The 18194-nt window shown below is 48.2% G+C and overlaps 1 protein-coding gene across 1 annotated transcript in view; it reads left to right on the forward strand.

Moving 5' to 3' along the window:
* Positions 1–18194, forward strand: part of LOC147668220 (neuroligin-3-like) — a gene marked incomplete at its 3' end in the record, with an annotated part of 513603 nt that overhangs the window by 104791 nt on the left and 390618 nt on the right. The window lies entirely within an intron of this gene.

Consider the following 18194-nt stretch of genomic DNA (forward strand, 5'->3'; position numbering starts at 1 on the left):
TATTCCGCAAACTAACATCCCGCATACCATCACTCCGAAATTTTTATAACGCAGGACTATTACTCCGCAAAGACATCATTTTAAAAAGTTTTACAACGCATAGACTTTATCAGGCAAGCCATTAAAACCCAAATGCATGTGTGGTAAAGTCATATACATTGTAAAAGTACATTATTAAAACATCAAATATATGTTTGTATATATGTGTATTTATACACACACATTTTTTAAATTTAATTCAAACATTTATTCTTTTAAATTGCATCATTTATATTATTTGTATTCATTATTTTATTACCCTTTACACCCTAAAAACTAATCCCACCCTGCTCCCTTTAAATACCCCTGTACCCCATAATCATAACCCAGCCTTACTCCTTAAATTACCCCAACACCCTTAAACACTAACCCATCTTAACCCTATAAATATACCCTGTACCCCAAAACCCAAACCTTTCCCGAAAACCTAAAAATACACCTGTACCACAAAACCCAAACCTAGCCCTGAACCCCATAAATACCCCTGTACCTCAAAACCCAAACCTACCCCTGAACCCTAAAAATACCCCTGTACCCCAAAACCCAAACCTAGCCCTGAACCCTAAAAATACCCTTGTACCCCAAAACCCAAACCTACCCCATAACCCTAAAATACCCCTATACCCCAAAACCCAAACCTAGCCCTGAGCTCTTAAAATACCCCTGTACCCCAAAACCCAAACCTAGCCCTGAACCCTTAAAATAACCCTGTACCCCAAAACCCAAACTTACCCATGAACCCTAAAATACCCCTGTACCCCAAAACCCAAACCTAGCCCTGAACCCTTAAAATACCCCTGTACCCCAAAACCCAAACCTATCCCTGAACCCTAAAAATACCCCTATACCCCAAAACCCAAACCTAGCCTTGAACCCTTAAAATACCCCTGTACCCCTAAACCCATACCTATCCCCAAACCCTAACATTAACCCTGTACCCCATAACCCAAAACTATATCTGAAACCTTAAAATACCCAAACACCCCAAAACATATACCTCAGTACCCCAAAACATATACCACTATACCCATACTTACCTTATCTAAACATTAAAAAAAAGCATGCTTTTACCATTCATGCATTTACAACGAATTTTGTTGTAAATGTATGCATGGTAAAAGCATATAAAATGTAATGCCATGCGTTATAATGGCATTGTAGAGTCATGGTACTTTCCTAATGAAAGTATGCGGAGTGATGGTATGCGGAAAGAAAGTTGCGGAATAATGGGTGTTTACCCTCCCCGGTAAGTACATTGGTGGCACGGTGGCCCACATCTCCAGCAACATACTCATATTTTTTCTCCACCCATTTGAAAAATGCACAGGTCTCTCTCATTGATGGCCAGCACCGACACACACTTTTAGACACACCTCCCGCCACAAGTTCTAGAATTGCAAACTTTAGAGCTGGGGAGCTACGTTTGAATCTCGGCATCAGCTCAACATCCTGCGATTCCAGGCAAATCGCTTTGTCTCCCCGTGCCTACCACAAATGAATGTGTTCTTCTGTAATGTAAATTGTGCTCATGCCATGTTGTCGAGTTCGCGCTATATAATATTGCAAGGAGTGAGTGTCCGCCTCCCCCCGTTTAGATCAGAAGCCACCAAAGTCATCTGCGGCGTTCCTCAAGGCTCTTGGCTTAGCCCAACCCTCTTCAACGTCTACATGAGCCCCCTCGCAGCCATCGCACGCCAACACAACCTCAACATCATCTCCTACGCCGACGACACCCAGCTGATCCTCTCCCTCACCAACGACCCCGCCACCGCCAGAGCCAACCTACACGAAGGGATGACAGACGTAGCCAAGTGGATGATGAACAGCCGCCTGAAACAGAACTCGGACAAGACGGAAGTCCTCATCCTGGGATCTTCTCCCTCCGCCTGGGACGACTCCTGGTGGCCCCCCGCCCTGGGCAGCGCACCCAAACCAACAGACCACGCACGCAACCTGGGCTTCATCCTTGACTCCTCCCTCTCCATGACCAGACAAATCAACGCCGTCTCCTCGCCGTGCTTCAACATCCTGCGCATGCTACGTAAGATCTTCCGGTGGATCCCCACCGAGACCAGGAAGACGTTCACCCAGGCCCTCGTCACCAGCCGTCTGGACTACGGCAACTCCCTCTACGCCGGTACCACCGCCAAACTCCAGAAGAGACTCCAGCGGATCCAGAACGCCTCAGCACGACTCATCCTGGACATCCCCGTCGCAGCAACATCTGCGGACATCTGAGAGACCTGCACTGGCTCCCGGTCAACAAGAGAATCACCTTCCGCCTCCTCACCCACACACACAAAGCCCTACACAACCAAGGCCGAGGATACCTCAACAGCCGCCTCAACTTCTATGCTCCCACACGCCAGCTTCGATTGACAGGACACGCCCTCGTCGCCATCCCCCGCTTCCGAAGAGCCACCAGAGGGGGAAGGTCCTTCTCCTATCTGGCCGCCAAGACCTGGAACTCCCTCCCGACCCACCTCTGCCTGACCCAGGGCCATCTCGCCTTCAGGAAGCAGCTCAAGACCTGGCTGTTCGAGCACTAGCGGACCCCCCCTCCCCAAGCGCCTTGAGACCCTCCGGGTGAGTAGTGCGCTATACAAAAGCTTTGATTGATTGATTGATTGAAGTGCATCAGCTGTGCACTGTGAATTGGAGCGTTTCACAGGCCTGGCACAGATAAGAAATGCTATTAAAACGAAATCCTACAAAACAATATACTACTGGCCGGCAGCAATTCATACCCGGACAACGACGGGATGGGCTGCTAGTATATATATATTGTTTTACCCAGATTCCTCGCATTAAGGAAAACACCGCACTCCAACATAATCGTTTTTCAGGATTTATTCTGTGCAATTAGTCACAACTGACCACTACCAACGCGAATCAACCTACAATAGGTCTTGCTTCACCGTGAGCGGTGTTTTCCTTAATGTGAGGAATCTTGGTAAAACAATTGATATACGAGGACAAGCCCGTCCTCGACACCGGCACCTGCTATGTGAAGTGCGCTCTCCTTGGGGCTGTTTGTTGAAGGATATATATATATATATATATATATATATATATATATATATGTCGGATTCCTGGTACCTCAATCCTTTTGGAAAAACCAGAGTCGAAGCCCAAATAGATTTCAAAGTGCTAAAGATTTATTTGGCAGAAAAAACAACCCCTACGCTTTTCGAGGTACGCCTACCTCTTGCTCATATATCATATATATCTACATCTATTCTACTATTATAAAGTAAGAACTTTGTACCTTTGAGGCGGGTAAACTCGGGAATCACAGCGCCAATCCACACCCCCGATACATCATTGTAATCGTCAGGGTGTGCAGATGGACATAGACTATATAAACTATACAAATATGCGTTATTTAAAAAATTGACATAAAAAAAAGTAGTCCCTTCAAAGTAGCGCCGGCCGCGACCTACGTGCTGACGTCAGGAGCGCGGGGAGGAGCAGCGTCCAGGAGCACGAGGAGGAGCGGTGGACATGGCGCGGGGGAGGAGCGGTGAGGAGCGGCGGACAGGCGGTGAGGAGCAGCGGACAGGCAGGAGGAGCGGTGAACTGAGGAGCGCGGGGGAGGAGCGGCGGCTGAGGTAAGGCTCCGGGGGACCCACGGACAATGTCGGGGCAGGCGGGGGACGGGGCGGGCGGGGGCCCGGGTTGCTGGTCAATGTTGGGACAGGCGGGGGCCTGGGCTGCTGGACAATGTCGGGGCAGGCGGGGGTCACATCATGGATAGAGCCAAACAGCGGCAATGTCACATCGCTCCAAAAGAAAAGTACACTGTGCTCAATACCAAGAGCCCCAAATAACAAAGTGCACTAATGATCGCGGCGGGGGCCCGGGCTGCTGGACAATGTCGGGGCGGGCGGGGGTCGGGAAAGCCTGATTGCTCCCGGACAAGGTCGGGACGGGCTGCTAGTATATATATATATATAGATAGATAGATATATAGTGTGTGTGTTCTAGCCCCCCCAAACTGTATAATGTGCTGCAGCATTGAGCATTGCATTGCCCCCTAACCCCGCCCGCCACACACTATATGTCTGCCTGTGAATCCTGCCGCCCTCCAGCAGAATAGTCCTAACAAGGCAGCTTCAGCCACCAGTAGTGACTCGTGTGTCTGTCCCTGTGTGTACACCACCTGTGCACCCCCTCCACCCAATCAGCAAAGAGGGAAACCACCTCCAAAAGAAAAGTGGCTTTTATTGGGATATTGACTTTTGTTCTTGGACCAGTTTTTATTTTGTAAAGACAGATTAGAGGTTTAAGATTTATTTCATAGTCAACATCACTTCATGAAAATAGTTTCAAAAAGGGACAGGGCACGAGCCAGCACGTGTTTCACATGCACGGTAACTAAGTCACTACATTAGAGCTTTACAGTTTTTAAAGATTTTTCATCCACTACATGAGGAGAAAATGGACCATTAACAAGGACTAAAGATTGAATTAAGAAACAAAAACAGTTCCAAGTGAGACAGCATTAAAAACAAAAGAAAGAAAATTCTAGAATATTAACTTTTGTGTAAAGCTTAGTATGCATGAATTTAACAATACACACTGAAACAAGGTCAATTTATAACACGTAATGACTGATCAGAAACTCAATTGTGATTGACAAGGTAAATGATACCATATAGAAAACAACACATTTTAATAGTTCATCTTATTACAATAATTTCTTATGACATCTAGGATATATATAATGAAAGAAAGATTTATATTTTATCTTCCCCTATATAGTCTTTGTTTACCTCTAGTTTTTCATGACAGACTCTTTAAAAAAATAACCAGTTGCAGCATTGACTGTAGCCCATTAATTCAAGCGCTAAGCCATTAGTAACCAATTCCATATTTATGGTTAATAAAGTCATGTTCAGTAGAATTATTTTCCTAAACACGTGTATTACGAAATCATTTTTCATATATTTGGTGTTTTAGACACAGAAGGGCAGATTTACAAGCCCCGTATGCCACATTTGCACCGGTGTTGCGTCACTTTTGAGACGCAGCGGCGGCGCAAAGCCAGCGCCATGCTGCAGGGTATTTACAACATGACGCTTCTAGGGAGATGCGTCATGTTTACAGCAGCAAATGTGTCACGCATCTGTCTATTCTTGCCCCATGGTGCGCCGCATTGTAAATGCAGCGCATCCATTGTAGCGCAAGAGGTGACGCAAAATAACTGGCGCTGGCGCATCCCTGCTGATATGCAGGGATGCGCAAGTTATTTTAAGTCTGCCCCAGAGAGTTTTAGCAATTAGCCTAAAATCACACAATTTCAGTCCAGTATTCTTCCAAGTTGAATAAAAGGAGCACCGGTGAGTTGAATCCCAGAATCCTCCGTTTTGTACATGTCAGAGGAGCAGCCAATCATGTTCGAACACGCTCCTTGGAACCCCAGCTAGTGTAGGTTTTGATTGCAAACACGCAAAGGTCCCTGTGTAAACTCAGGCTGCATGTGAGCAGACATCACCAAACTAAAGGCCAGAATCGTTTCCAAAATACTGAGGCACCTCAGCTAAAGGACTTAAAATAGGGTGACCAGATCTCGCGACCCCAAAACCCGGACATTTGGCAAAAATGGAGGAAGGACTACAATTTTACATGTACGAACAGGCAGAGAATGACAGTCTCAGCAGCACATAAGAGCCACCAAGAAGATATTTCAAATGTAATTTTTATAACCAGGATCACACCTGGTAATTAAATTGCTTACTGATAACAGATGCTAACTAGCCTTGCTTTGGAATCTCTAAAACAAAGTGCCTCTCACTATTTTCAGTCGACCCTGTCTTAAAACCGGGATTTGAGCCACATTTGTTGAAATCTACTGGGACGGCTGCTGAAAAACCGAGGCTGTCCATGCAAATCGGGGACGCCTGGTCAGCCCCACCTAAAAGTACCTGATATACAGGGGCGGTTGCCCCACTACTTTTAAGCAGTGCAAAGTAAAGGATATGATAATGCCTTTGAGGTATTATCATTTCATGTTTCCTGCTGCTTTGCGGGCGAGCAGGTGGGCGGGGCTGCTCTGCTCTCGGAGCAGGGCAGGGGAGGAGTGGTTTGTCCACTACTAAGTGCACATGACTGTTTGGCCAGCTCACTTGGGCCACGCCCAAACCAGTAATGCGCACTATGCATGTTCTCCACACAGACTGCATTACAGCCTGTGTGGAGAACATGGCCAGGCTCCCATTCCCTGGCTGAGCATCGAATCAGGACTCTCAGACGAATCAGAATCACAGCGTTGTGATTGGTCAGGGGAGCCTGGGTGTTTACTAATCAAAACACTGCATTGCATGTCCCCTCTCCCCTCTTTTATTTGCGCTCACGTTGGAACCCCTGGCCCATTGGATCCATACGGATGCCTCCATAAAAGGACTGAGATGGAATGAAGACACAATTGATAAAATATCTCTATATGCGGATGACATTCTGGTGTATGTTTCCTCCCCTAAATCCTCCATCAATAGTCTGTTCCATGTCATTAGGAACTTTGGGAAATACTCTGGTTTGTCAATCAATGGGTCCAAGTCAGCCCTGTTCTGTCTCCATGGCCCTACACCCGCTCTCCCGAAAGAATTCACCATTGCGATAGCCAAGGACGGCTTCAAATATCTGGGTATTTTTGTAACTCTGGATCCTAAACTATTTTATGAACGCAACATACGGGGCCCGCTTCAGCGGCTCCACAGCAACATTTCCCACTGGCGTACGCTGCCCTGTCCCTCCCGGGCAGAGCGGCACTCTTCAAAATGTTGGCACTCCCACGCTTTTTGTATGTCCTTCAAAATTGCCCTTTCCCGATTGCTGACTCCTTCTTCCATACACTGGAGGGTGATTTGCGACTCCTCCTATGGGATGGTAAGGCACCTCGAATTGCTCTGCATAAACTGACTCAAGGATGGTACGATGGGGGTATCGCCTTGCCAAACATGCGACTCTATTATTGGGCCTCCCAACTAGTAGCCACTAACTCCTGGCTACATGGTTCGCCTACCAACCCGGCCTATCATTTGGAGCGCTACCAGACAGGACGTGAAGGATATCTAGGTGCCCTCTATGGCAAATTTCCCCAAAACCGCTACGTGGGACCCATGACACAAACCATGGCTATCTGGCACCGGGCTACTAAGAGCCTCGGTTGGTCTGACGTGTTCACCCGAGCTACCCCGCTCTGGGCCTCCCACAAACTGGGTTCCCTCTGTCACCTGAAGGGGTTTGACAGATGGGACAGGATAGGCATCTCCGCCCTCGGAGACTTGATCCACAAGGGGAAATTGTTGACTTTTCCCGAACTTCAACAGAAATATGATCTTGCTCATTCCGAGGCATTCAGGTACCTCCAAATTACGCATGCTATCACTACCTCAGTGCTGGACCTCTCCTCCCTTCCGGAGGCCTCTCCCCTAGAGGACAGGCTGCTCTCAGAACCACTCCAGACGAAGGCGATATCCTGCACATATCGCAAACTCTGCCCAACTCATTCCAGGCCTTACGGGACAAGTGGGAGGGAGATGTGGGTGACTTAGACAATGACGACTGGAGGTCAGCACTGATGTCCCCCAGAGAAACAGCCATAAACCACAGTTCAGACTGATCCAACTAAAAATCCTACACAGACATATATATCTGCCCCCCTCCTGGCCACGTTGGGTAGACGCCCAGATGAGATATGTCTCCGCGGCTGCGGCCTCCCTGGCTCCTTTTACCATGTCCGATGGGAATGCCCAGTTATCCAACAGTTTTGGGACAGGGCGGTTCGCAAAATGACTGAGGCGATGGGAAAGCCCATCCCTCTCTCCCCTAAGGAAGGGATTCTTAATATATGGGGTCCTACTGCCCTTAGTGAGGTGGAGCTACAGTGGGTAGCCCTGGGCTTCCTGTTGGTGAAACGCACAATAGAAATGCACTGGGGTGCCCCCCAGATGCCTCTCCTGGTGGGCTGGGTGGCCGAAATGGATAGATGCATGCTAGCCGAGAAATCGGTATTTAAGGTCAGAGGGTGCCCCAAGAAGTGGGATAAAGAGCGGGGACATTGGAACATATTTAGAGGGGAGATCTGTACCTCCCCCACTGTGGAAATGGCAATAGATGAGGCAGGATCGAGACGACGTACCGACCCTTAAATGATTGTTTCTTGTGCATGCCTGATATATCTGATTCTGCTGTGTATTGATTGATCAACTCTATGATGACTCTGCTGTGGTTTTTCAATAAAATGTTAAATAAAAAAAATCAAACCACTGCATTGCAGTGTTGTGATTGGCCTGGGGACCCTGGCTGTGCTTCCTGTGCCTCGCAGGACCCGCCGGGCAAGGTAAGTGTTTATTTAATTTTTTACATTGTTCACTGTACCTCCGGCTCGCCGGCACTCACTCACCATCCGCAAGCCATGCCGGCCGCCACTGCTGATAGATTTTTATAAATGCCAGCAGCCTTCCCGGATCATCCATGGGGGTATTTGACGTGTGATTGGTGACACTCAGTGCGTTACGTGTGACCAACACTGATAATGTATGTTGTGTCTCTAGAGCAACGACACTGATGTGTTTCCTCATCTTAGAGGTTTGTTTTTATGTGTGGCACCATGACCTCCCACTGAAACCTTTGATGCAATGCCACCAAATAAGAACAAAATCTTGCCAGGGGCAGCAGCTTCGACCCCTGGTGTGCCACTTTGGCGCCCCTGGCAGTGTTCCTGCTGCCCCCTGTTCCAGGGTCTAAAGGTGGCAGCAGCTTCTACCCCTGGCGTGCCCCTATGGTGCCCCTGGCACTGACCCTGCAGCTCCCTGTTTCAGGGTCTAAAGGTGGCACGCAGCAGCTTCTACCACCGGCGTGCTCCTATGGTGCCCCTGGCACTGACCCTGCTGCACCCTGTACCAAGGTCTAAAGGTGGCAGCAGCTTCTACCCCTGGCGTGCCCCTTTGGTGCCCCTGGCACTGACCCTGCTTCCCCCTGTCCCAGGGTCTAAAGAACAGTGCCAGAAAGGCTGGTTACCTGGGTTCAAAGACCTCTGTTTACTTTTTAGAGCTTTCACTTATTGAGGGATGAAGAAGGGGGGGGGGTCATACGTGATGTCAGCTCGGATCAAAGGGTGCACGATGTCACTTCCTCTACTCCTGGCAATTTGATTTATTTACTTATTTATTTATTTATTTATACAACTTGTATAGCGCGCAAATACCCTAAGGTGTCTCGGCACTGCTGGATCTAAGGCTCAGGATGGGTACTAATTTAATTATTGACTGAAAAGCCATGTTTTTAGTAGTTTCCGAAAGATCATTAAAGATGGACTGATTTTTATATATAGAGGGATAGAGTTCCAAAGTCTAGATGAAGATACTATGAATCGTCTATCACCCCAGTTCACTCTTTTTGTTCTCGGAACTGAGAGCAGAGAAGCTGCAGATGACCGTAGCGTTCTTTTGGGCAAGTAGGTGCATAAAGCTTTTTTTTTTAATTCTGGCCCAGTACTATTCACAGCTTTATAAGTAATACAAAGCACTTTAAACTTGATGCGACTCCTGACCGGGAGCCAATGGAGTTGGCGTACAATAAGGGTGATGGAAGAGAATTTTGATGTGCCTGTTAAAATTCGAGCAGGCGCATTTTGTATTAACTGCATTTTATTCAAAACTTGTTCTTGGGCATTTAATAGCAAACCATTGCAGTAATCAATTTTAGAGAGTACTAAAGTGCACATTAGGATTTTACCTGCACCAGAAGGAAGAAAAGGTAGTAGTTTCTTGATCATCCTCAGGGTGTAAAAGGATGAGGAGACTACTGCATTAGCGTGGTTCAGAAATGCTAGCTTGTTGTCAAATAGTACCCCCAGATTCCTGACTTTGGTAACAGGCAGTGGGGGAGCTCCTAGGTCTGATGGCCACCATACTGGGGACCAAGACGGGGTCAGTTTTCCAAAGACCATGACCTCCGTCTTGTCAGAATTTAATGAAACAACATCCATGGCACACGAGTTTCTGAGCACAAAGTATGGGGTTGTCCCCTCCAAGTCTGTTCTTCTATACTGAAACGAATGCGCGTGCAGCCTGATATCTTCTTGAATGAACCGGACTTTGGCACGGGTGCGGGCCCCTGTCACAAGTACGGGGCCCCTACCTCGAGTGCAGGGTCCCCACTATGAATGCAGAGACCCCCATGACTGCAGGCCTCGCCCACGAGTGTGGGGCCCCCACCACAAGTACAGGGCCCCTGACACGAGTGCGTGGTCCCCACTATGAATGCAGAGACCCCCCATGACTGCAGGCCTCTGCCACGAGTGTGGGGCCCCCACCACAAGTGCGGACTCCTGTCACGAGTACGGGTCCCCTGACACGAGTGCGTGGTCCCCACTGATGAGTTGCGAGAGTTTCCCCAGTGCCAGTGCGTGGCCCTGCCACAAGTGCAGGCCCCTGTCATGAGTGGGGGCCTCCACCACAAGAGCTTTATACATTGGAGTAGGATTTTTATTGTGTTTTGTCTTTTACTTTTAAACTCTTTTGGTGCTTCTAAATGCTTTACACATTTTCACCAAGTTAAGCCCGTCTGCTCTGAGCCTGGGGTTGAGCTCAGTTTTCAGTACTAAAGCCTTTGCACGGACCTAACCATTTAGTGACTTAGGGGCCGATTCACAGAACTAATCTGAGACAAAATCCTAAACTTACTACTTTTGGTATTCACTGTAGACATTTAGTAGGAGGAAAGTTAGGATGTTGTCTTAAGACAAACTTAAGTTTAACTAAAGACAAAATCCTAATTTAAGGCAAAATCCTAATTTAAGGCAAAATCCTAATTTAAGACAAAATCCTAACTTAAGGCAAAATCCTAACTTAAGACTACTAAATGCCTTCTGTGAATACCAAAAGTAATAAGTTTAGGATTTTGTATCAGATTAGTTCTGTGAATCGGCCCCAGAATTAATTGTGGATGACTACCATCCACCCCAATTACTAATTCCCTTTCTTACAACCCAACATCCAATAAAACACAATTTTGGCACTTATAGTTAGCTATGCTACCACACAGGGGTATTTTACAGTTTTGTACAAGGACATTGACACGAGGGCCCAACATCGTGAAAGGCACTATTATCCAAATAATGCCTCGCTTTAAGTGCTCAACTGCGGGGCAGGGGGTTTTGATTGATCATGTTGACCCATAGCTCCCTAACTATGCTGCTACCAGCATAGCACCCCTAATTCCATGGAAGTGGATGTCAGATGTGCCGATGACTCTGTACCACTGCCTGCGACAGCTGCCGACCCTGGCCGTGTCCAGAGGGCCACCGTGCATGCCCTGTGTCCATTACCCCTGCCTGCGACAGCTGCCGGACCTGGCCGCGTCCAGAGGGCCACCGTGCATGCCCTGTGTCCATTACCCCTGCCTGCGACAGCTGCCGGACCTGGCCGCGTCCAGAGGGCCACCGTGCATGCCCTGTGTCCATTATCGCTACCTGCAACAGCTGCCGGACCTGGCCGCGTCCAGAGGGCCACCGTGCATGCCCTGTGTCCATTATCGCTGCCTGCAACAGTTCTTAGACCAGAGAATGTGGTGAAAAGAGGCATGAAGCAACGAAGTAAATTGATGCTTTTGGGTGCAGGTAACAGCCAATGACCAAAGGGTTATTTCCTTATCACTTTCCTGCCAGTTACATCACCATGATTTTTTGCTTAATGGATATATCTGGAGAACCATATACTTTAACATAGTACATTTAATCCCCTTAGGAATGGCGGAACAAGAAGTGGAAATAAAGCCTTGTCGGGAGATGCCCACCCGAGCTCCAGAGCATGTCTTGCTCTTGCACTGAAAGTCGGCCCCTCAAACGAGTCCAGAGGTTCGCGACAGCTGGACTGTCCTCCCCGTGGGAAGAATTGGAAGAGGGTCTCATGGGGTTGCACTATAGAAATACCATATACATACATACATACATACATACATACATACATACATACATACATACATAGTGGCTCGGGATGGGTCACAAGAACCTCAGTAGTTCATTTCAGGGTGATCTCAGACTTACACCCACGACTCAGCGCGCCCGTCAGAGTCATGGACCAGGTACTTTATCTTAAAATGTTCTTTATAAATCAAGCCTCCTCTTGCCTCTGGCCTCGGTGCTCGACGTGTGTCTGTCCTGATGGAAGGAAGGCACTATTTATAAATACATTCACTGAGGTGCATTTGGCATTTATTAACATCAAGTAGTGTTAGTTTCTGAAGTGATGTGAGAGTGCTTAATTTGTTCAGAAAAGGGGGTGGTGATGAACAGAGTGTCTGAATTAAGCAGACCACTCTTACCCAGTCCAAAGATCAGGGCTTGATCCATCACCGTTATTTATCTCACTGCACCATCCCAGCTCAGAACCTGGCTACATGCAAATTAGTCTGTCCCTGGCCCAGTGCATCATGGGAACAGGGCAGACCAGACTACCAAGGATTCAAGCAAGCCGGGCCGACAACGGCTGAAATGCCAGAAACCGGTCCCCGGTAGCTTGTCTCCTTTCTGGTGAAGAATTGGCTTGGTAGTTTGGTTTGCCCTGTTCCCATGATGCACTGGGACAGGGACAGACTAATTTGCATGTAGCCAGGTTCTGAGCTGGGATGGTGCAGTGAGATAAATAACGGTGATGGATCAAGCCCTGTTCTTTGGACTGGGTAAGAGTGGTCTGCTTAATTCAGACACTCTGTTCATCACCACCCCCTTTTCTGAATCGTTTTTGGCCACTATAGGTGTGACAGGGTATACTCAGACATGAGTCCCTTGCTCACTGCACCATCAGGATTCAAGCAAGCCGGGCCGACGACGGCTGAAATGCCAGAAACCGGTCCCCGGAAGCTTGTTTCCTTTCTGGTGAAGAATTGGCTTGGTAGTTTGGTTTGCCCTGTTCCCATGATGCACTGGGACAGGGACAGACTAATTTGCATGTAGCCAGGTTCTGAGCTGGGATGGTGCAGTGAGATAAATAACGGTGATGGATCAAGCCCTGATCTTTGGACTGGGTAAGAGTGGTCTGCTTAATTCAGACACTCTGTTCATCACCACCCCCTTTTCTGAATCGTTTTTGGCCACTATAGGTGTGACAGGGTATACTCAGACATGAGTCCCTTGCTCACTGCACCATCAGGATTCAAGCAAGCCGGGCCGACGACGGCTGAAATGCCAGAAACCGGTCCCCGGAAGCTTGTTTCCTTTCTGGTGAAGAATTGGCTTGGTAGTTTGGTTTGCCCTGTTCCCATGATGCACTGGGACAGGGACAGACTAATTTGCATGTTGCCAGGTTCTGAGCTGGGATGGTGCAGTGAGATAAATAACGGTGATGGATCAAGCCCTGATCTTTGGACTGGGTAAGAGTGGTCTGCTTAATTCAGACACTCTGTTCATCACCACCCCCTTTTGTAAATCGATTTTGGCCACTATAGGTGTGGCAGGGTATACTCAGACATGAGTCCCTTTCTCACTGCTCCATCAGGATTCAAGCAAGCCGGGCCGAAGACGGCTGAAATGCCAGAAACCGGTCCCCTGTAGCTTGTCTCCTTTCTGGTGAAGAATTGGCTTGGTAGTTTAGTTTGCCCTGTTCCCATGATGCACTGGGCCAGGGACAGACTGATTTGCATATAGCCAGGTTCTGAGCTGGGATGGTGCAGTGAGATAAATAACGGTGATGGATCAAGCCCTGATCTTTGGACTGGGTAAGAGTGGTCTGCTTAATTCAGACACTCTGTTCATCACCACCCCCTTTTCTGAATCAGTGCTTAATTTGTGACAGAGTCAGTGCTGGGCCCACAGGTTTCCTCTATAGTGTACGGCTGATGCTGCCAAATGTCTGGGTCGATGAGGATTGCGTCATCTTGATTCCACCTCATGCCTCTTTCATCCACCCCCTGGCACTCACTGCCCCTTATTTCACTCATTCTGGATCCGTCTCAGCCCTGCTTTCTTTTAAGGTCACTTCTTTTTCTGTCACTCTATTCCTCAGCCTTTTCCCCTTGTTTTTTTCTTTCTCTTGGTCTGGGTCAAAGCCTGATGAGGAAAAACAAATGCCAGTCCCCAAAAATGATTGATTGTGGGCCCCATCTGCAGCCACCGGCTGAAATTAAGCACTGCGCGTGAGGCATACCCTCCCACTTCCTAGGGCATTGGCATAGCAGTGACCACTGTTAGTGGTGTTGCCTTGTAGTTTTTGAGGCTGTGTGTTATTGGGCTTTAAGTGGGGCGGGTCCCTTTGGGGTCCAGGCGGGTGCCCATCTCCCCCTATATTCATGCCCTTATCTGATCGGTTTCTTAATACTGACTGTAAAACCTGTCATGGCAATTAGCATCAGAGATGTTTGTTCACATGTTTTACTTAATCGTTCATTCTTTAAGAGTCTTTTTTTCTGTAGGTTTTCTTGTGCAGCAAATTACTCCAGTATGGTGCCCACATGGTACTGAGTCACTTCTAGGTGCTTGTGTGGGTTCAGGTTGTGGGTGGATGTTTATAACAAGCCACGATTGGAGTCCAGGCTGAAGGCAAAAAGAGTTTCACACAGTCCCTGTCAGCAGGTCATAAAGGTGATCAGAAGACATGCACATCCAATTCTTGGCCTCTCTGCAAAGTGCTCAGGACAATGGTCACATGAGCCAATTGAAATTCTGTGCAAAAGTGTCTGAAAGAGGTAGACAGGCATCTGTGGAAATAGTGAGAGGGAAAACGTAAAAGAAACGGCAGCACGTACAGGTGAGGGGTTGTGTCATGTGTGTAGGGGTGTTGAAGTGAAGGAAACACAAGGAAGGGCAGGCAGGAGAGTGAAAATAAGATGCTGAAGAGGAAAGAGATGAGGTGCAAGTGATACAGATGGAGGATTTGAGAAAGATGCTGGGAGAAAAAGTTTGGAAGTGTCTCGGAGAGAGACTACATAAGTGAGTGGTGTCACCGGAAGAGCGGCAGTTCTTGAGACACCCCCTTCCACAGGCCTCTGCAATGTTTCTTTCATAGTGGCATATTTTCAGAATTGAAACGCTTTAAATTCTAATTATTCACAACAAATCATTGTTGTTACTCATTTATCTGACACTGCTAACAGGAATTGGCAAAGCCAATAGTTGTGGCTTGTTTTATGTACATGCCCCAGTGGCGTAACAATATCCCCTGCAGCACCTGTGGTGCAGGGGGGCCCCGAGCTCCAGGGAGGGCCCTCCTGCACTGTGCATGAGCCCCTGGTATGAGAGTCCCTGACTAGGTCTAGAGCGTCGCTGCCCCCTTGATGCACTTTGAAGGGGATCCCCTCAAGTTTTGTACCGCCATTGACATGTGTGTGACATGTCTGGATGCAATAGCTGCAAAGATCGAAGAGAGACACCGAAATATTGGTTGGATGCCATCAACGGGAAGCACAGGGCTTTAGTGTGCATGTTTGTGAGTCACACCCTTCATTACATAGATGACAGCTCTTGAAAAGGGTTCCAGTTGTGTTTCTTAGGCCACACCCCTCTTAAAGACTCTCTCACTTTGTCCCTCCCTCTGAGAGCCCTGATGGCTGGCGCTTCCCTAAAGGACTGAGACCCCAGCAGGAGCGGGTGTCCATCAGAGTACTGGTGTCATCCGGGAAACATCCATTACAATGCAGTCATTACAATGATCTACCTTTACAACGCAACTGTTACAACGCAACTGCCTTTACATCGCATGCATTACAATGCATGCCATTACAGCGCATGTCACTACAGCACATGCCATTACAAGGCATGCCATTTCAAAGCATGCCATTACAACGCATTATAAGTAAGTAATGGAGATTTGTTTAGTATTAGGCTGGGTATGGGTTTTGGGGTACATGGGAATAGTAATTTTTACCCCTACACTATCCAACACTTTCCCTACTGTTGCACTCACTGGAGTGGGAATAGTAAGTTGTACACCTACACTATCCAACACGTACCCTACTGTTGCCCTAAAAGTATTATGCATTGTGATGGTATACGTTGTAATTGAATGCGTTGTAATGGAATGCGTTGTATTTGTAGTTTTAAAAAATGCGTTATACTGGCATGCGCTGTAAAATCATGCAATGTTATGGTAGTTGTGATGTAAAGACTGCATTGTAAAAGCATGAGTTGTAATTACATGCGTGTAACGTCATATACTCGTGTCATCCCTGTACCAGCACTGAATGTGACCCACCTCCTCCAATCACAGTATCATAAATCACTCTCCCCGGTATAGGAGCAGCCGTGTATCCATCCTCGATGTAGGAAGGGGGAGGGATCAAGGGAGCACGTGTCATCAGGCACCGCCTACTTGCCCAGTACCCAGACCAGCTAAATATAGAAGAAAGACTTGAAGTCAAGTACATCCTTTGAGAGTGGTTCTTAACCTGAGGTCCGGGGACCCCTGGGGGCCCGCAAAGCCTCCTCAGGGGTCCACTACTACTTACAAAATTAAATAATATTAACAGATCAATAAAGTGTATATAAATAAAGAAGCTAAATGTACAATTGAAAAAATTGAAACGTACTGTAAATGTGAAGAAATTGGAAATTGGAGACTGAAAATGTAACTAGTATGCTCCGATTGATTCAAGGGAGCAGTTCAGGTGCATTAAATAGAATATAGCATAGACGATGAGTGCTTCAATTGAATTTAGAAAAATCTTCAACCTTTCTATTATTTTTTTCCCCTTTGATATGTGTTTGCGAACTAAATAAAAAATGTCATCATGTGTGTATTTGTTGGATGAATTCTTATTTCTGCATTTTTTGTCTATTGTTTTGTGGTTTAAATCATGGACAATGCTTTTGCCAGGGTCCCCGGCTTCCAGTAATGACTCGGTGGGGGTTCCCTGATTCCAGCAATGATTCAGTGGAGACCCCCAGATTCAAATAATGGCTCAGTGGGGGGGGGGGGGTCTCCGGATTTCAATAATGACTCAGTGGTGGGCGTCCCCGGATTCCAAATGGGAGTCCCTAGAGTCGAAGAATGACTTAGTGGGGAGGGGGGGGGGGGGGCATTGGATTGCAATAATGACTCAGCGCGAGTCCCCAGATTGCAATAATGCTCAGTGGGGTTCCCTGGGTTCCAATAATGATGCAGTGGGGGGGGGGGGGCATTGGATTGCAATAATGACTCACTGGGTGTTCCCAGGTTCCAGTAATGATTAAATGGGGCCCCCAAAAGTCAAGAGTCTGAGAACCACTGACCTGGGGGGGGGGGGGGGGTCAAGAGGCTCCTGTGTATCCTCCTCTTGTATCTATTGCAAGATGTTCTTATACAGAGAGAGGGCCGTAGGCGTGGGTGGTGGGCAGAGGGCGTGGGCAGTGGGCAGGGGTTGTGGACAGTGGGCAGAGAGCGTGGGCGGTGGGCAGTCGGTGTGGGTGGTGGGGAGGGGGCGTGGGTGATGGGTAGAGGACGTGGGTGATGGGCGTTGGCGATGGGTAGGGGGCATAGGCGCTGGGCAGGGGGTGGGGGCGGTGGGTAGGGGGCGTGGGCGGTGAGTCGGGGGCGTGGGCGGTGGGCAAGGGGTGTGGGCGGTGGGCAGGGGGCGTGGGCGGTGCTAGAATGCACTGGGTTTCTTTTCTCGCTCTCAGTGAGTTGTCGGGGTGATGAGATAATTATGTACATTTTCTAATGAATAATCTCCTATAATATTTCCCTGTCGGTGTGACGCCGAGGCCGCTGACCTGCCTTGTGCTGCCCCTTCGAGTCCTCCAAGCCGCATTTACCACGTCACTGTGCCCCCTCCCCTCGGCCCCATAGATGGAGGGGGGGGGGGGCACAGTTACTTGGGGCAGAGCGAGGATCAGAGGGGGCGCTATTGTCACTGGTTTCATGTTTTTTCTCGATTGGTAAAAAGTCCCTGCGCCTGGAGACCCGTCGGGCTTTGGCCCGGGCGAGGCCGGCTCAACCTTTGACCTTCTCAAGGCCCAATAAAAATCTGCGCCATTCAATCGGAGCACAAAGTTACCATTATCCACGTGCCAAGAAGCCATTCAGTTCTGGCGCTTTATAAACGCTCAGTCCATGGTGTTGGGGGCAGCCCTGGTGACGTGTTCTTATGAACAGGGCTGGAATTGTGGGAGCTTTACTGTGGGACCCCATAGGTGTGGCAAGAAAAAAAGGGTCGATTCTCGTGAGACAGAGTTGTGA

This window comes from Lissotriton vulgaris, unplaced genomic scaffold (genome assembly GCF_964263255.1).
Source record: "Lissotriton vulgaris unplaced genomic scaffold, aLisVul1.2 SCAFFOLD_341, whole genome shotgun sequence".
NCBI classification, from domain to species: domain Eukaryota; kingdom Metazoa; phylum Chordata; class Amphibia; order Caudata; family Salamandridae; genus Lissotriton; species Lissotriton vulgaris.